The sequence below is a fragment of the Haemaphysalis longicornis genome, unplaced genomic scaffold, assembly GCF_048455015.1.
Source record: "Haemaphysalis longicornis isolate Haplotype H1 unplaced genomic scaffold, Haemaphysalis longicornis Haplotype H1 scaffold_8, whole genome shotgun sequence".
In the NCBI taxonomy this organism is placed as follows: Eukaryota; Metazoa; Arthropoda; class Arachnida; order Ixodida; family Ixodidae; genus Haemaphysalis; species Haemaphysalis longicornis.
The window spans coordinates 173,444,291-173,460,001 of record NW_027526445.1 but is presented as its reverse complement, the minus strand read 5'-3'; positions in this window follow the sequence as shown (position 1 = coordinate 173,460,001).

Genomic DNA, 15,711 nt, shown 5'->3' with positions numbered 1-15,711 from the left:
CCATAGAAGAGCTCACACAAAAGAAAGGGCGTGAAAGGGAAATGGAAAATTTGAATGTGTGCAATGATATAACCAATCGGGCAATGCCCTGCAAAAGAAGCAGGGTGTGCAGCTAAAATGACCAATGAAGGAGTGCCGCTATAGGCCCAGAGAGATGGTTTAAGCTTTTAACTCAAGGTAGGAGAGGGGAGAGGTCAGAGGAAGACAGGAGCGGTATGAGAAGAGGATAAGGTTCTGGAAAGCCAAGTCTGGAGATGCTGCCGGGTCATCGACATCGCAACTCAAGCCTGGGGAGGAGCCTGCTGACAGCGCGTCAGTTCCAGCTTCTTTGACACACCGCCAACATGCGCTTTGGTGGCCCCAGCAGCGATGGGTGACAGCCTTCGTGCAGTGCCAGTGCACCGTCGACACGTTTTGACGGCCCCTGCAACGGCAACGCTTCCGGAACCAGGTGCTACCTCTCGTGGTTGACAACCACCACGTGAGTGGTCATCCATCACAAACTACCGAGAGAACGGTGACTACACCGGTTACACCGCATCGTGACCACAGGAGACGGACATGACCTTTTTACAGGAACACTGCAATGCCTCCGTCACCGCCGGTGACTTGGGGTAGGCCTTGTATGGACCTTTAACTTAGGACCTCATGGGGACTTTGAAAGGAAGATGAGAAGTTTAGTTTGTTCTGCTCTTGAAGTAGTGTTTCTTTATTTAGATGATTGTTTTGTTCGGTTTTGTCTTGTTTCATTAGGTGGTGTAATTTATTTGCGATAAATGTCAATTGTGTTGAGCCTGCCTTGGTTTCCCGCCTCATTCTTTTTTCCCAGTCGATACATGTGAGAGCTGCCCACAGCTGAAATACTACTGACAGTAAGGCAAGTACTCTAACGGTAGCTTGCGGGCAGCACCAGTTACTGGCCACTTGACCAAAGGCTACAAGTCTGAACGACTGAATGTGCATATCTTGGATGTAGTACTAGTAGTGGTAGTAGTAGTAGTTTGTGCTTTTACTGCGTAAGCAATGTAGATGGTGCTGGTCGGTGAAACTTTCCTATTGCTCTCCAGAACAGCATTGATGTGTGAACACAGAGCAACAGGTATCGGAGCACCCAGTGGACAGAGTTGTCCCTGAGAAAAGGGAGAGCAGCCTTCGAAATGGTGCCAGTGTCGGCTGGTGGACTCTCGTCAAAACGATGCATGACCGCCCACTGCTGCTTTGTCTCGATGGGTCTCGGGACTCCTGCCACTGCTTTTACGTGCTGTTGTGTGCAGCCAGTGCGGGACCCCAAAACAAAACCGGAGCGTGCACATCGGGTCCGGTGTCAAGTTCATGAGGGAGAGTGATGAAATGTTCGTGCGTTAACAAAGATTCAGCATTCCATGTTCAGTTAATCTTATTTGCTGGAAAGTGTGTAGATGGCCTTTGGGCTTTGTGTAAACTAAGGCCATCGCGTCGTATTTTAGGCCCGGTGGCCTTATGTCCCGCAGTAAATTCGTAGTGATCATGTGTGCTCTGTCTCTAGTCCTAGCTTGCGGTTGTGGGCTTGAGTACAGGGTAACGGGACCCCGACTAATTCCACTAGAGAGAGCACTACCAAGCTGTACTACTAGTCCCAGCAAAGTCCGGAGACATACACAGTACACAAACTGTGGCTTCAGCAACAAAGTTGAGACTGTTGCCCAGTAATGTACAGAGTGCACCACAAACAACAACTGTCTCTTACGTCGGAGGCAGACTCGGTTCACTCGCTAAAGCCGCAGAGAGATGGAGTGTAATATCTGTTATTGTGGCCACTGGAGAAGGGACCCCTGATCCGACCAACATTGACAGATCTCCGAGCTGACTCCCCACGAACAGGTGGCTAGGGGGAAATGGGGTTCCTCCAGGAAAGAGTTTGCCGGCGGGAGACTTCAGCCCTGAGCACCCTCCCCTCGTCTCGTAAACTACCCAACAATAGCAGTGGGAGATGTACTGTCCACCCCCTCTCTGCCTACAGAGCACAGGCGGCGCCGACTGCTTATGGGCTCCAGTGCAGGAACCACTCCCCTGGGCCGCTCTCTGGGCCGTTCAGAAATCTCAAGGTATTTCTTCCCCCTCCTCGTCCTCAAGTCACATGGTATCGCAGGTACAGAGTGCTAGGCACGGCCAACGAGGTAGCTATAGCACGCACGTGACCGCGCCGCTGGCATAGCGAGGCCCAACCATGCGTGTGGATAAGGCATGGTGACGTCCTTACCGTTCGGACGGGCGCGCTGCTAGCAAAAGAAATCAGTTCCCTTCCACTCGGAAGAAGGATGACCAGTGATGCTGGGCGCAGTGCTAGGAGTGAACGAAATAAAACACGTAATTTACTATTGAGGGTACGTCCTAGCTATGCTGAATGAAACTTGGGAGAACTACAGTTATACTTAGGGAAGAAAAATGGGGCTGTCCGTTTCCCTCCTGCGTCGTCTCGATCGACCCAAACCGCTCGACCACTGAGGACAGCAGTCACGCAGTTCACACGCTTACAGGGAAATGCACCCTGTTACAGGTTAAAAAGTTTATTTAAATAAAGTCCACACCGCAACCGGGGGAGAGAAAACGGATAGCCGGGAGGAGTCGCACGGCGTCAAGGTAGGATGACTAGGCTCCAAGGGCCTCGTGGGCTGCGACCCGCTCCCTGGCACTGCCCGGCGGCCACAAAAGCTGTTCGACCGACCGAGCCCTTTCCCGGAGGGGCGGCCAGCAGTTGCCGTTTCTGCCGCAAACTGTGGGCACTCGACAACCAAGTGCGGCAGTTCGACCTGGACGGCCGCCTGGCAGGGCTCTGGCACGACTGATCGTGACCAGCTCCGGGCTCTGTGGACGTGGCAGCCTTGCGGCCCGAACATGTGGTGGGGCCTCTCCAGCGGTCAACCACGGATCTGGGTGCTAGGCCCGCACCAACGTTACTAGGAGGCTGGCGTCGACCGCAGCCGCCGTGGGCGACGGGGGCAGCTCGTGGGCGGCGGCAGCCAGCTCGTCTGCCCGCTCGTTGCCCTCCAGCCCGATGTGGCCTGGCACCCACTGCAGTCGCAGCGGAGCGCCTCGTTTAGCCAGCCGTCCCACCTTGCGTACCGCACGGCCCGCACCAGGAGTGACCGCGGTTCGAACTGCTGGATCCGCAGTAGGGCCACCCGGGAATCGCACAGCAGGGCACAGGGCTCGGGAGGAGGCTCCAGCTCCAGTAGCAGGTCCGGGCCAAGGCTGACATTCAGCAGCGCGGCCGTGGCGGATGAGGTGGCGTAGTGCAGCGGGGCCTGCCTAGCATGTACCCCCCCCCCCCCCCCCCCCACACACACACACTCACAGCACCTGCAGCGTCGCTGCGGCCGAACCTGCCTCTGACCAGGGTTTTATACACACCCCCCCCCCACCCACCAGAAGGATTTCGACCCCCCCTCTCCCCCCAGAAGACTCCACAACCACGAGCATGCCGCCCATGCCCCCTCCCCCCTTCCAACAGTCCCAACAGTCTCACAACCCCCCTCCCCTACGAGGATTTAGACACCCCACCAAAATCGAAATTCTGGATAAACCCCTGCCTCTGCCGCACGGAACCGCCCGAGCAGGCCAGGGTGTGGCCCTCCCGGGGTCCAGTTCTCTAAAACGAGAGGCCGTCGTTCTGAAAAGGTGAGCGGAGAAGAGAAGAAAAGCAGTGAAGGAGCATTCCCACAAGTGCGCAAAGCGAAGCAAAACGACAGGATGCAGTGCGTGTCGCTTTCTTCTTCGAGTGCTCCCCTCAATGGTTTTCGTCCTTCGTCCGCCCCTCAAAGCGGCGCCCCAACCCGAGAACACATGCATCTGCATGGCGCCACCGCGCCGTTTCAGAAAGATGGCCTCTCGTCCTCTCGTTTTAGCTCTTGAATTGGACGTCAGGTCGCCCCAGACGACGGCCCAGGCCAGCTGCAGCTGCCCGCAGTGCGGCGTCCGCCGCTTGCTGCGGAGGCCCTGGATCTCCTGGTGTACTTCGGCCGTCAGGTCCGGGGACCGACCGGGCCGGGGAACCCACATCCACACGGGCGCACGTGCTAGGACAAAGCAAGAACACGCTCCACGCGCGAGTGCCGCTTGATGCGTAGCCGCTGCAGTAGGGGACCTTCCTTTTCGAACACGCCTCAGCGGGTCGATGCGTCCAAGGGCCCGCTCCTCTGCCACCATTTCGAGCGCTCACGCCCCCGCCGCAGCCAGCGTTGTCTCACACTGCGAGTCTCGAGGAAGACCCAGGCCAACAATAACTGGAAAAGAAGAAGGCTTCAGTTCTGCGCCCTTTCCGCTCGCACTACGTCAGCTAGTGGGACGGCTGCGTGAGGTGGCGGATGGGTTCGCGGGGTATATATCTCCCGTGCACCTGCCACCGCGACGTCTAAAATCTGACAATACAAAAAAATTGGCTCCAATCCACGCTGTGATCATTGATTGATTGTAGCGTTAAACGCGCCGACGCAACGCACGCGATGAGGCGCGCCGTAGTGGAGGGCTCCGGATTAATTTTGACCACCTGGGGATATTTAACGTGCGCCAAAATCTTGTACGCACGGGCGTTTTTGCTTTTCGCCTCCATTAGAAAAGCGGCCGCGGCGGCTGGGAATCGAACACGCGACCTCGTGCTCAGCAGCACAACGCCTTAGCCACTGAGCCCCCGCGGCGGGCAATCCAGGCAATGAAGGTGGTTGGAAAGCAAAGCTGGAAGCGACACTCGCAGCAATTGCCCATGCTACGTCACTTGCATTCACACACGTGGCTCTACAAAGAGTGAAACCAGAGATTCTGCCTGCTGTTACTTGGAATTCGCAGGGGCGGCGTCCCGAACGCAGAAGCGTCGGCCACGGCCGGGCTAGAGCGGCGGACGCCGCCGCCGCAGCCCGGACGTGCGTCGGCAGAAAAAAAAAAAAAAAAAAAAACGCAAGGAGCGTCATTCGATCGAAGGGTGAGACAGCGGAACCTAGCCATTCCGATGTGCGAGCTCGGGGCTACATTACCGCGCGACACAAGTGCGAACACCGAAACAGTTCGGCATGTGAGCTTAGTGATTGCCATTTATACCGATTTAAACTAGTTAGTATTGCATGATTGAGAATGGCGACGAAGCTTAGGGGACTTATATAATCGCTGTTTATCAGATGTAGTTGCTCCATTCGTCTTTTGCAATACCTCTTAAAACACAAACGAATTGGTATTCCCCAATTTAGAAATCGCCATTCGTGGCAAGCAGTGCGCAAACGGTAGCGTTTCTCTTGCCGCCAGATGTCTGTATGTGGTCTCTACGTTTTGTTTTCCCGCCATGCAAACCAATCCTTAACGTATGTTTGCCGTACGACCACTTAATTCCGCACTGTCCGTGTTACACAGGAGGTGTTGTCGAACAATTTAATTAAGCCGTGCGAAAAAAGCCCCCAATGGACGCGAAGCTGCGCCTAAACGGGCCCAAAACAACCGTCGCTAAAGCAGCCGACAAGGCCGGGTCCCGCCGATGCGCCCTCCGGCGTGAGCGCGCGGGGAACGCTGGGTAACTTCGCCGCGCCATCTACACTGTGCTCCGTGAGTGCAAATCGCCGTTACCTCCGCAGCCGCGTTTGGAGCTTGTCCCGACGCCACGAAAGAATCCTTGGCTGGTAGAGGCAGAAAGCTTTGCTTTAAAAGCGTGCACCCTGCTTGAGTTCGCTGCTGGTTTCCTCTGTGCCTGCCCCGGAAGCTCGTTCATCGCTACTGATCAAGCCGTCCGAACCGGTGCGTTTTGTGTGCTGGTTTTCTGCCGCTTTAAAATGTCTTTTCAACATAACGCCGCGAGGAATGACCGCAACACCTCAAAACAAAAGCCGACACCGGCGAGCCACATGTGAGACGGCACTTTACGGATAAAGAATGAGCGCGCTGCGAGAAACTGAAAGAGACACGTACAATAGAAATATAACTCGGTTGCTTTTGGCAGCCCAATAAGTCACCGCGCCGCGAGCCGAGCCGGCATCGGTTGCAATGGCAACCAACACCGTCCGCAGCGACGCCGCTGCTTATTCTGTTGTTGCTTAGCCAGTACCCGATACACCTGAGGGCATGCAGGGAGGTCATGGACACGGGGGACCCGCAACAGCTCCTAGTCTCGCTGCACCACCTTTGGGACCCGTGGTGCTCTTGACCTCCTCGGTGGTGGCTGCTGAGACAAAGAGCGCAAAAAGATCATCGTTGTCTCCTAGGCTCCATCTGCGAAGCGAACATTTTCATGTTCATCTCATCAACTTTCGTCATCATCCACTCATACCCCCTTATCTATGCCCTGTGGCGAAATAAACGTTCTTAAAAAAGTTCACGATCCAAGGAGGCCTGTCCTTAGAAACTTGACTCTGCACCCGATAACGACACGGGCACAGTACTTGCCTGCATCGCAGCGTGAGGAACGCAAGGAGCAGGAAAGAAAGGACGTCTAAATCAGCAATGAAAAAAGAAAAACCCCGCGAAAAAGCCCTCAACATCAAAAAACGGGAAACAGTGCAACGGACTTGTAGGGACGTTCTTAAAGGGACAGACAATCGATTTTGTCGAGTATATTTACTTTATCCCAAATGAAAATACATCACTTAAAACACCCTAACACGAAACGGTTTTACTGATAGCGCCCTAGAACTTTTGAAATCGCAATTTTTAGATTCAGCAGCCATACGTGTCCCTCAAAAAGGAATGCCGGTGACTATGACAGCGAGCCATGCTGCTACATACTTTCAACTGCACGTGAGATTAAAGGAAGTGTTTAAAAACTTGTTCCCGGCTAAAACAACAATAATGTGCAGTTTTTCCTACTTCGTTTGTCTTTTGAATCGCACGTTGAAATCGACGGAGTTGTTTGGTGGTGGTGGTAACACGCATTTATTTTATGTACAAGGGATACAAAGAAGCCATGTTACGCTTTAGCCAATTTTGGTGTCTAGGGGAGAGGGATTAGGTAATGGGAGTTGGGGAAGAAGTATACTAGGTTTGGACACGTAAGGTAGTGTGACGTTTAGGCACTCACACTAAACTTTTTTACACCCTTTTAGCCAAAAAGGGTGTAGCATGAGTGCAAAAGGGGTGTTGGAAGGCCTTTACACCCTTTTTCTTGAATCTCAACACCCTTTTCCTAGCTCTACACCCTTTTTGCATGAAAAAAAGGGTGTTGATCAACTTCAATACCCCTTGGTTTTTCTTAGGGTGTTGAAAGGGTGTGGAAAAGGTGTTTAGCTGTTCATTGAATAAGGCCATCTTTGGATGCATAATAACACTGTAAAGAAGAAGACATCCCCTCATATACTCCTCTACTGGCAAGAAATTTTCAAACGCATGCAAAAAAAAAATTGCTCGTATGCAATGATCGCTCGTTTCCATATGCGGTGCACCTCATGCCCCAAGTTCAGCTTTGGCACGTGAAACACCAATTTGAACCTTCAAAATGAAAAAGACTATATAGTCGTGAGGCGAAAAGAGTGTTTACCGACTGCAACACGCTTGGCTTTCTGTAGGTTGTTGAGACGGTGTGAAATAGGTGCGCAGTTGCAAAAAAACAAAAAAAAAAACAAAAAAAAAAACAACGGAGCTGGGGTCGACCTAGTTTCTTCCGGTGTTGCTAAGTTTGGTTATGTTTGCTAAGCTTTGCAATGTTCTTGCTAAGCTAGGATGACCGCTGAGGGGTGAGGCCAAGTTTAACCGAATTTTACAAGGCTGTTCCAGTGCCCCCCCCCCCCACTGCCAGGGGATCCAAGGGGGAAACAAGCTCCCCAGCTATTCTTTTTCTCAGCCTTGCACCACTATTGCAAGCTGCGCTAATTTTTTTTTTTTTGCCTTTTAGAACCCCAAAAAGACTAGTACCTTTGAAATGGTAGAGTAAGAGGTGCGCATACGCATACGCCCCTTGTACTCACATTCTAACAAGCTCGAAAGCCGACTTCACTGTTATAATACCCTATCTGCGGTGGTGCACCCTTTACAGGTGCCGCAGTTCTTTTTATTTGTATTTTCTGCTGACGCCACCGAAACTAGCTCAAGCTTAAAGAGCTTCACTGGTAATAAGTTATGTCAATTCATATTGCTTTAAACATCGTGAGGTACAAAACACCCCCTGCTTCTAGAAAACGTTCAGTCCACCCGTGTAAACAGGTACAAAATGCCTCCAAAGTTGGAGGTCTCTTCACCTTTTTTCTTAGTTGGCGGTCTTTTCTTACACCCTTTTTCTTGCACCCTTTTTTTCTTTACGCCCTTTTTCTTAGTTTCGAATACCCTAATTTGTAGCTTTACACCCTTCTCGGAAAAAAGGTGTTCAAATAAGGAACACCCTTTTTGAAGGGTCTTGAGTGACGGGGAAGATTTGTTCGGTATTTAATAAATTTCTATAAGCTATGGAAATTTAACTACTATCTCGTAATTAAAAAGTTTTTGCAAATCCGCGTGTTGATTTGTACATTCTAACAGTAAAATCCATACTTCCAAAATTAGCGCTAAAATATCTGTTTTTTTGCGACAAGCCCACCGACTCGATCGGGGGGTTTTCCTCTGCTGGATATAAAAGCAAGAACAGCACATGTATTACTAAGTGAGTATGCACTCCCTGTACCGCTTGCATCTCGTTGGTTTTCTTGCTAAATTCATATGTGGTCCAACTGTTACTTGTGCGTATTGACTGTTGGTGTTTAATGCTGCGCGATCCGCCGATTCACATTGCCACCGCGCATGCCATCACCCCAAAAAAAAGGTGTGAGGCTTAACACCCTTTTTAGGGTGTTGAGCATCCTCAACACCCTTTTGTCATCCGTACACCCTTTTTTGCCAAAACACCCTTTAAGGGTGTTAGCCATGGGACAAGATTTTTACACCCCTTTCGGCCAAAAAGGGTGTAAAAAAGTTGAATGTGCGTGTCGCCACCTTGAAGACTTCAGAAATTTTAGTGCAAAATTAATAGTATTTCTACCTGTTCATTTAAAAATACCTGGCGGTTGTCCCTAAAGCGCTGGCTTTCATATAGCTAGACGACATACACCCCACAAAAATCGGTTGTCCGTCCCTTTAAAAAACCGTGGTTGATTCCTCTCTCATAGGAATCGGTAATACGCGAAAGTGAAATGCACAGCGAAATCTGCAGCTGAGCATGATTTGCGGGTCGGCGGCTGTCTTGTGCGTGTGCTTGGCGAGCGACCTCCTGCTGGTGAATCGCTTCGGCAAAGGTGTACTGGCGTCATTTCCGTGACGGATATGACGTCAGTGAAATCTCGGTGTATCCCGGCATAAAACACGTTCTTGCTAAAATATGAACCCCGAAAACGAACAACCCTATAAGTAGTACGCACTCTAGTACTTAAGGTTGCTTCCCCGCAAGAAGACGCTGTGTGCAGGAGTGCAAACCGCCCGCCCGCGGTGCACAGGCTGAAACGACTGAAACATGCATCGCCGCAGAGTCGCCGCTCCTTTTGCGTCGCCGAATCCTCGGCTCGGCCGAATCCTGCATCGGGTGAACAACCGGCAGCCGACATGCAGCCACACGACTGGAGGCGGGTTCGCGGAGACGGCGTGGGCGTCGCCCTCCCTTTCCCCATCGTGGCGGCTCGGCTGACGCAACCGCTTCGCTACCATTCGTCGGATTTCAAACTTCAGCCAGCGAGAGTCCTGATTGGAGCGATTCAAACTTCTCGGGGCTCCAACGAACTTCCGGGGGTATCCCGCCCGGACGCACTTATCGTCGGCATTCTTGAGCGGCATTCTTCGGCGGCACTTTTCGGAGGCACCGAGTGGAGAGGTGCTGTCGCCTTTGTGCGAGCCATGTAACGTTTGCTTACCCTTTTACATACTGTATATAAATGTTACTTCAATTTTTCGTTGGCTCGAGGACTTCATCGCTCTGCTCTACGCCGCGTCGATAGCGGACGGAGCAAGGCAACGCCGCTACACCGGTGGCTGCGCTCGGATGGCCAGTCGCAGCGGGTCCAGTCCAAACAGCGGAGACAGCGTCGGGATGGCTGATTCCCAACATCGGTGACAAGCTGGGATGCGAGTCACAACCTTGGTGACTGCGGTGGGATGCCCACTCCCAACAATACACAGACTCACACGAGGACGCGAATACGAGGACTGAAAGGACAACAGACACATAGACTGCCATTGGTTAGCATAGCAGGGGGCACACTTGAAGTTTAGGCTAATACGCTTGCACAACACTTCGAATACGTATCCAGTTCTTAACACTGCACGACCTCTTTCATGCAGCACAAAATATCCGCCTGAAGGAACTCAACGTGAGAGGAATAAATAAAACGCCTCCATTAATTCTCAGTTTTCACTTCATGAGCTCTTCTCTGAGCACTTGTAAACCTTCTGCTTCAGGCGCAGGCAACATTACACTATTACACAGCATGGAAAATTAGGCGTGTTGGTCCACGATACAAAGATAGCTGCGCAAAAAAAAAAAAAGAAAGGACGGAGACGAGACCAGAAGGACTGCACTGGCCATGGATTATACTTGCCACGTTATGGCGCGGGGCCATGAGTGGGCAAAGGGTGGTGGTGGTGAAAAACGTTCTTTACTGAGCTCAAGGGGTAGGGAAAGGGGTGTGGTCAGCCTCCTTCGTCCAGGAGGCCGCGGGCCTGCGCTGCATCCGTGGCTCGTTGCACCAGCGCGAGTTGACGCTCCGGCGCCGAGCTGGTCAGCGCAGACTCCCACTGCTCAGGGGATGGGGATGGGATGGGGTGAGGGTGGTGGGGACAGGAGTATACTAGGTGGTAAGTTGAGAGTGGGATGTCACACTGTGGGCAATTGTAGGGGAACAGAGATGGGGAGATGTGGGACAGGATGGTGTGGTTGTAGTATGTCTCGGTTTGCAGTCGCCGGTAGATATACGCTTGATGGTTGGAAAGAGTGTGATGAGGAGGTGGGTATATCCTTCTTGTGTTTGTGTAATGAGAGAGAATGGAGCTGGAGCTGGCAAAGGGTGTTAAATAAAGGAAATTACTATTCAATGTAATAGTGATCTGAGCCTGAGGTATAGCTAAAACTAGCGTGAGTAAATAAAAGCGTATTTAGTGACGCTAGCTAAAACCAGATAGAGTAAAAGTGAAATGGTTCAAAATACACGTAATAGGGATGGCGTGTAGGGCCGGGTTATTATTTTGAGACAAGAAATGAGCTGTAAAAATTTTATCTTCAATAAATACTCAAACCGCTGCAGGGAAAAGATAGCTGCATACCTGAAAGGTATGAGCGGCGTAGTGTAATGTTGTAGCTGTGCAGCTCTCGAGAGCTTTCGCGTCCTGGTTTGTCGAGTGGTTTACGTTGACTTAAGATTTAAATAACGAACAGGCACTCTCCCCGCCTGCTACACAGGCGCCTTGAAGATAGAGTGAACAGACTTGAGTGAGTTCCATGCGTGTGGCGTATCCGTAATCTACCTAAGGCGACGCAATGAGGCTTTGTGTGTGTCGGTATAGTGTACAGTGCAAAGTGTGGTTTTATTTCATTTTATTGTCAAGTCAACGTCATCTCCTCTCGTCTGCTGTTTTTTTTATTTTACAGCGCTTACACGTAGACACTCTTGAAACACGCCTCCAATTGTACAATAAAATTTGTCTGGACGGGCGCTTTTCCAAATCTTAGAGGGAGGTCATACATTAGTGGCTTTTCTGAAGGACAGTATTCTGCAATTTATCATCCCATCACACATGACAGTCTGCCTGCGCTAGCTTCTTGAGAAGATGATAAATAAAAGACTTGTACATTTATTTAGAATACAATGGCCTTTTCAAGACTTGCAAGGCAGGCTTTAGGGCAGGGCGATCGACGATCGACGACCAACTGAAGCCATTTTTTTTTTTCAGCAAGGTAATTGTCTGCCCATTGCAAAAGTCAACGTGCGACACAGTGCGTAAACCTACACACCAGCCTATCGTGTAGACGGTATCGCCATCTTCATTTTGCCATTCCCCAACCACGCAGCACCATCGCAATGTAGCATCTCTTTGTCCGGGTTCATCTCGTAAAGGAATTTGCCATTTTTATTTGTATTTATCGTAATTCGTATTTATTTGCCATTTTTCATTCTTGCTTTCAACCAGGCGTAGATACATTACATTGGTTGTGTGTGATCCTATATCTGCATTGTGCAGATTATTTTGTAGCCGCTCCTGCTATAACCATAATCTGGGCTACAGTATTTTGAAATGAATAATTAATAAAATAAACAGCGCCCCGGAAGGCCTGTGATTCACTGGACATAAGAACCAAGCCAAAACCTCTCGCCGGACGGCAAAGCCGATTGCGCCGAAACACGGGTCAGTCACCCTCGTCGCATGCTGTGCCGCAAGAGAGAGGGCGGCGTCGGGCCCCTTAATCCGGCCCTTATTGGGGAAGCGTCTAACACTGCTTGCGTGACTGCCTGCCGATAATGATGCCGTCCCCGCTCGGCGTTTGTGCGCCGGAGTCGAGGCGCGCCCTGGCGTGCCTGAGCGACAGGCCCGCGCGTTGCCGCTAGCTGCGTGACTTCGGCCGCGCCGCCTGTAAGAGTGATCAGCCGCTCTCCTGATTCGCCTCAGAGTGCATAGATGGGCGCTTTGGCCGGATAAACGTCTTAAATGGTCCATGAAGACAAAATGCATCATTTGTTCAATTATAAATAACTAGCCCTTGGCAACTCAGTCGCTTCATTCCAGCCACGAGAGGCGTCGTTTTATTTTAACCGCAAAAATGCGAGAAATATCGAGAAGCTTTCAAATTTCGCGCTATAGGGACGTAGTAGAGGCAGAAGTGACGTAATATGTGCCCACACTAAAAAAACTTATTGGTCTGAAGGTTAGCGCTCAAGTGATACGATCAAACGACAATAGAGGCTCCACTACAATCTCCCAGTCATAGTTTCTTGGCAGCGGATTGGTCGACGGCCTCCAATCGCAGACAAGTTCCTGTGACGTCATAGAGAAGCAGCCGGAAGATGGCTGGGGCGGCGCCACTGCTTTAATTATGTTCTCTTTAATATTGGGATCATTTCCTTGAAATTTGCGATACAAGTGGTATCGCTGTTATCGGGACGAGGCAGTCTTTTGAATAAACCAAACTTGTATTTTCACTTCATGGCGGAAGTTTGAACGGGAGATTAACGGGCAATCAGTTTGTTGGGCATCGGTAGCGCTGTGTTGGCGACGGATTAATTTACTAGCATGAATCGGGCACCTGAAATGGGGAAAAAGTGAATAAGAAGCGCACGGTGATGAAAAATTGTGCCTATATATTTTAGTTATAAATACTGGGAGCTTTTTTGGGGCTTCGGACACGCCGCGAGGGACTTGCACCGAGCAACAGGAGCTTCGCCCATAAAAGAAAAACTGTGAAACGAAGCAAACGATAGCTTCTAAAGCGTCATTGGCTCTCCGGCTGCGTTTTCTCGAAAGGCCTTCCCAATTGGGCGTCGCTATGGCAGCAAAAAGCATGGCCGCTGGGGGAAGCGGCTGCTGCGTTCAGTTCAAAAAGCAAGTGCGCCTCGCCGACCTTTTCCAAGGTTTATGTTACACGGTCAGTTGGATTCCCGTTTAGTCATTTTGTCGGCTGTGGTACTGAAGAGCAGTGACGGGGATAATGGTTGATAGAGTGTGCCAGATTCCGGGAAGTTGCACGGCTCGAAAGACGGAGTCTATGAATGCAACGGGGCGCCAGCGTCGTGCGGCCCCGGGGAGGCCTGTGTATCAGCAAGGTTGGACCTACTGTCGTCGCCGACGCCATATGGCAAGCTGCCGGGCTCGGTCTGGCGACGCGGGACACCGACACGATGTGTCCCAACTTTCAACAAAATATCATGGTGATAAGCACACCCAGCAGGGACAACGCTGCATGCTACGTCGGCATCGAGGGCATCACCGTCACCGGTCAACGCTTCGAGGTGAGCGCTTACGAGGCAGCACCCCACTCCACGTGCAAGGGCGTCATTCGAGGCGTTCCTCTTAGCGACGGACCCGCGGAGATCGAAAAAAAGCTGGTCAATTCAAGAAACCCCGCGGCGCTCGGCACCAAACGAATCAAGAAAACTACCACCGTAGTGGTCCTGTTCGACGGGTACAGGGTGCCTAATTTCGTCTCCTACGGCGGCACAATGATCAGGTGCACTTTATTTCGCAAGCAAATGGACGTGTGCTACAGCTGCGGCCGCCTCGGGCACCGCTCCGATGTCTGCCCTTCGCCTAACGATGCCGTCTGCAGGGGATGTGGAGAAGCAAACCCCGACGCTCAGCACAGATGCTACCCCAAATGCAAGCTGTGCGGTGGCGGTCACCTTACGGCCGCCAAGGAGTGCAAGCGAAGATTCCAGACACCGTACCTGGTCAGGCGCAGACGGGGGGAACGCTCCCGCGCCGCGGAGAGTTCGAGACAGACCGTCACCTTCAACGACGACGATTTTCCGTCCATGGAGACCTCGAATCAAGCTCAGCAATCACCGCCTCAACGCCCATCCGCCCGCAGCCGCTCCCGGTCCAAGGGGAGATCCAGATCTCGTAGCCGCTCCCGGGGCCGTAGCAGGAGCCGTTCCATCTCCAGGATCCGGTCCAGGTCGAGATCCCGAATCCGATCCAGTCCCAGGTCCCCATCCGGATCCAGGGGCCGTTCGGTTTCCAGAACCCAGCCAGCATCCGGACATCAGCCCGTCTCTACACGTGGCGGGAGGCAACCGTTCCTCGCTTGGGCCGATTTGGTGCGTCCCAACCCCAGCGCCAATACTGGGGCCGCTCCGGGCGCTCGTAACAACCCGCTCCCAGAGCAAGCTAGGGACGCGGAAGTCAATCGTTTACGCAAAGAGAACGACGACCTTAAGAAAATGATCAACAGGCTAGTTAATGAAATGGCAGAAATCAGAAAACTCGTTTCGAATACGTCGGGTAACGGTGAGGCAGTCAGGGCCACCGAGACTCCAGTCGCGGCTCCGGTAGACGGTACTGCAACATCCTCCAAACGCAGGGCAGTGGTCGATCACACATGCGAGTCGGGAGTGTTGACCGCAGAAGTTGGCGAGATTAAGCAAACGCTCACTGCGCTCGCAGACGGCCTCAAACAGGTCACCGCTAACGTCAGCCTTCTTAGCGACAGCGTTCGGCAAATTCAGATTGCGCTCGGGGATCCCAACAGGGGCCTCGGAGCTCTCGCAGATCGCATCGACGCCAATGAGGCGCGAATGGCTTCACCTGCCACTGTCGTACATCCTCTAACCGTTCCCACCGTATTGAGGGAAGCTACGCTTAAGTATCCCACCAACGCGGTGACAGAATGTCCCATTTTTAGCGCAACCTTAACTGCCCCGCTAGGCGGTAGTCAGTTCGATCAGCCCCATAATGGATAGGTCCAAAGAAAGTTTTCGCATTTGGCAATGGAACTGCAGGGGGTATTCTACCAAGAAAGCCCCTCTGCAGCAGTTTTTCAGGTCTTTGGCGGTTAAACCTCAGGTCGTCGCACTCCAAGAAACATTAGTCCCCGCCGCATCGCTTCAAGGCTACAGAGCCGTATCGGGCCAGCCTGGTGGCCGTGGTATTTGTACTTTGATCGATAAAAGGCTAACTCATCTCACCCACGACCTCAAGCTGGCGAGCGGTAGACTCGAATACGTCATGGTGGAGGTACTGCTCGACGCGCCACAGCGGAATCAGCGAAAAAATAGCGTCTTCGTCCTCAATATCTATAGCAACCCTAGAGACTCGCGCCAA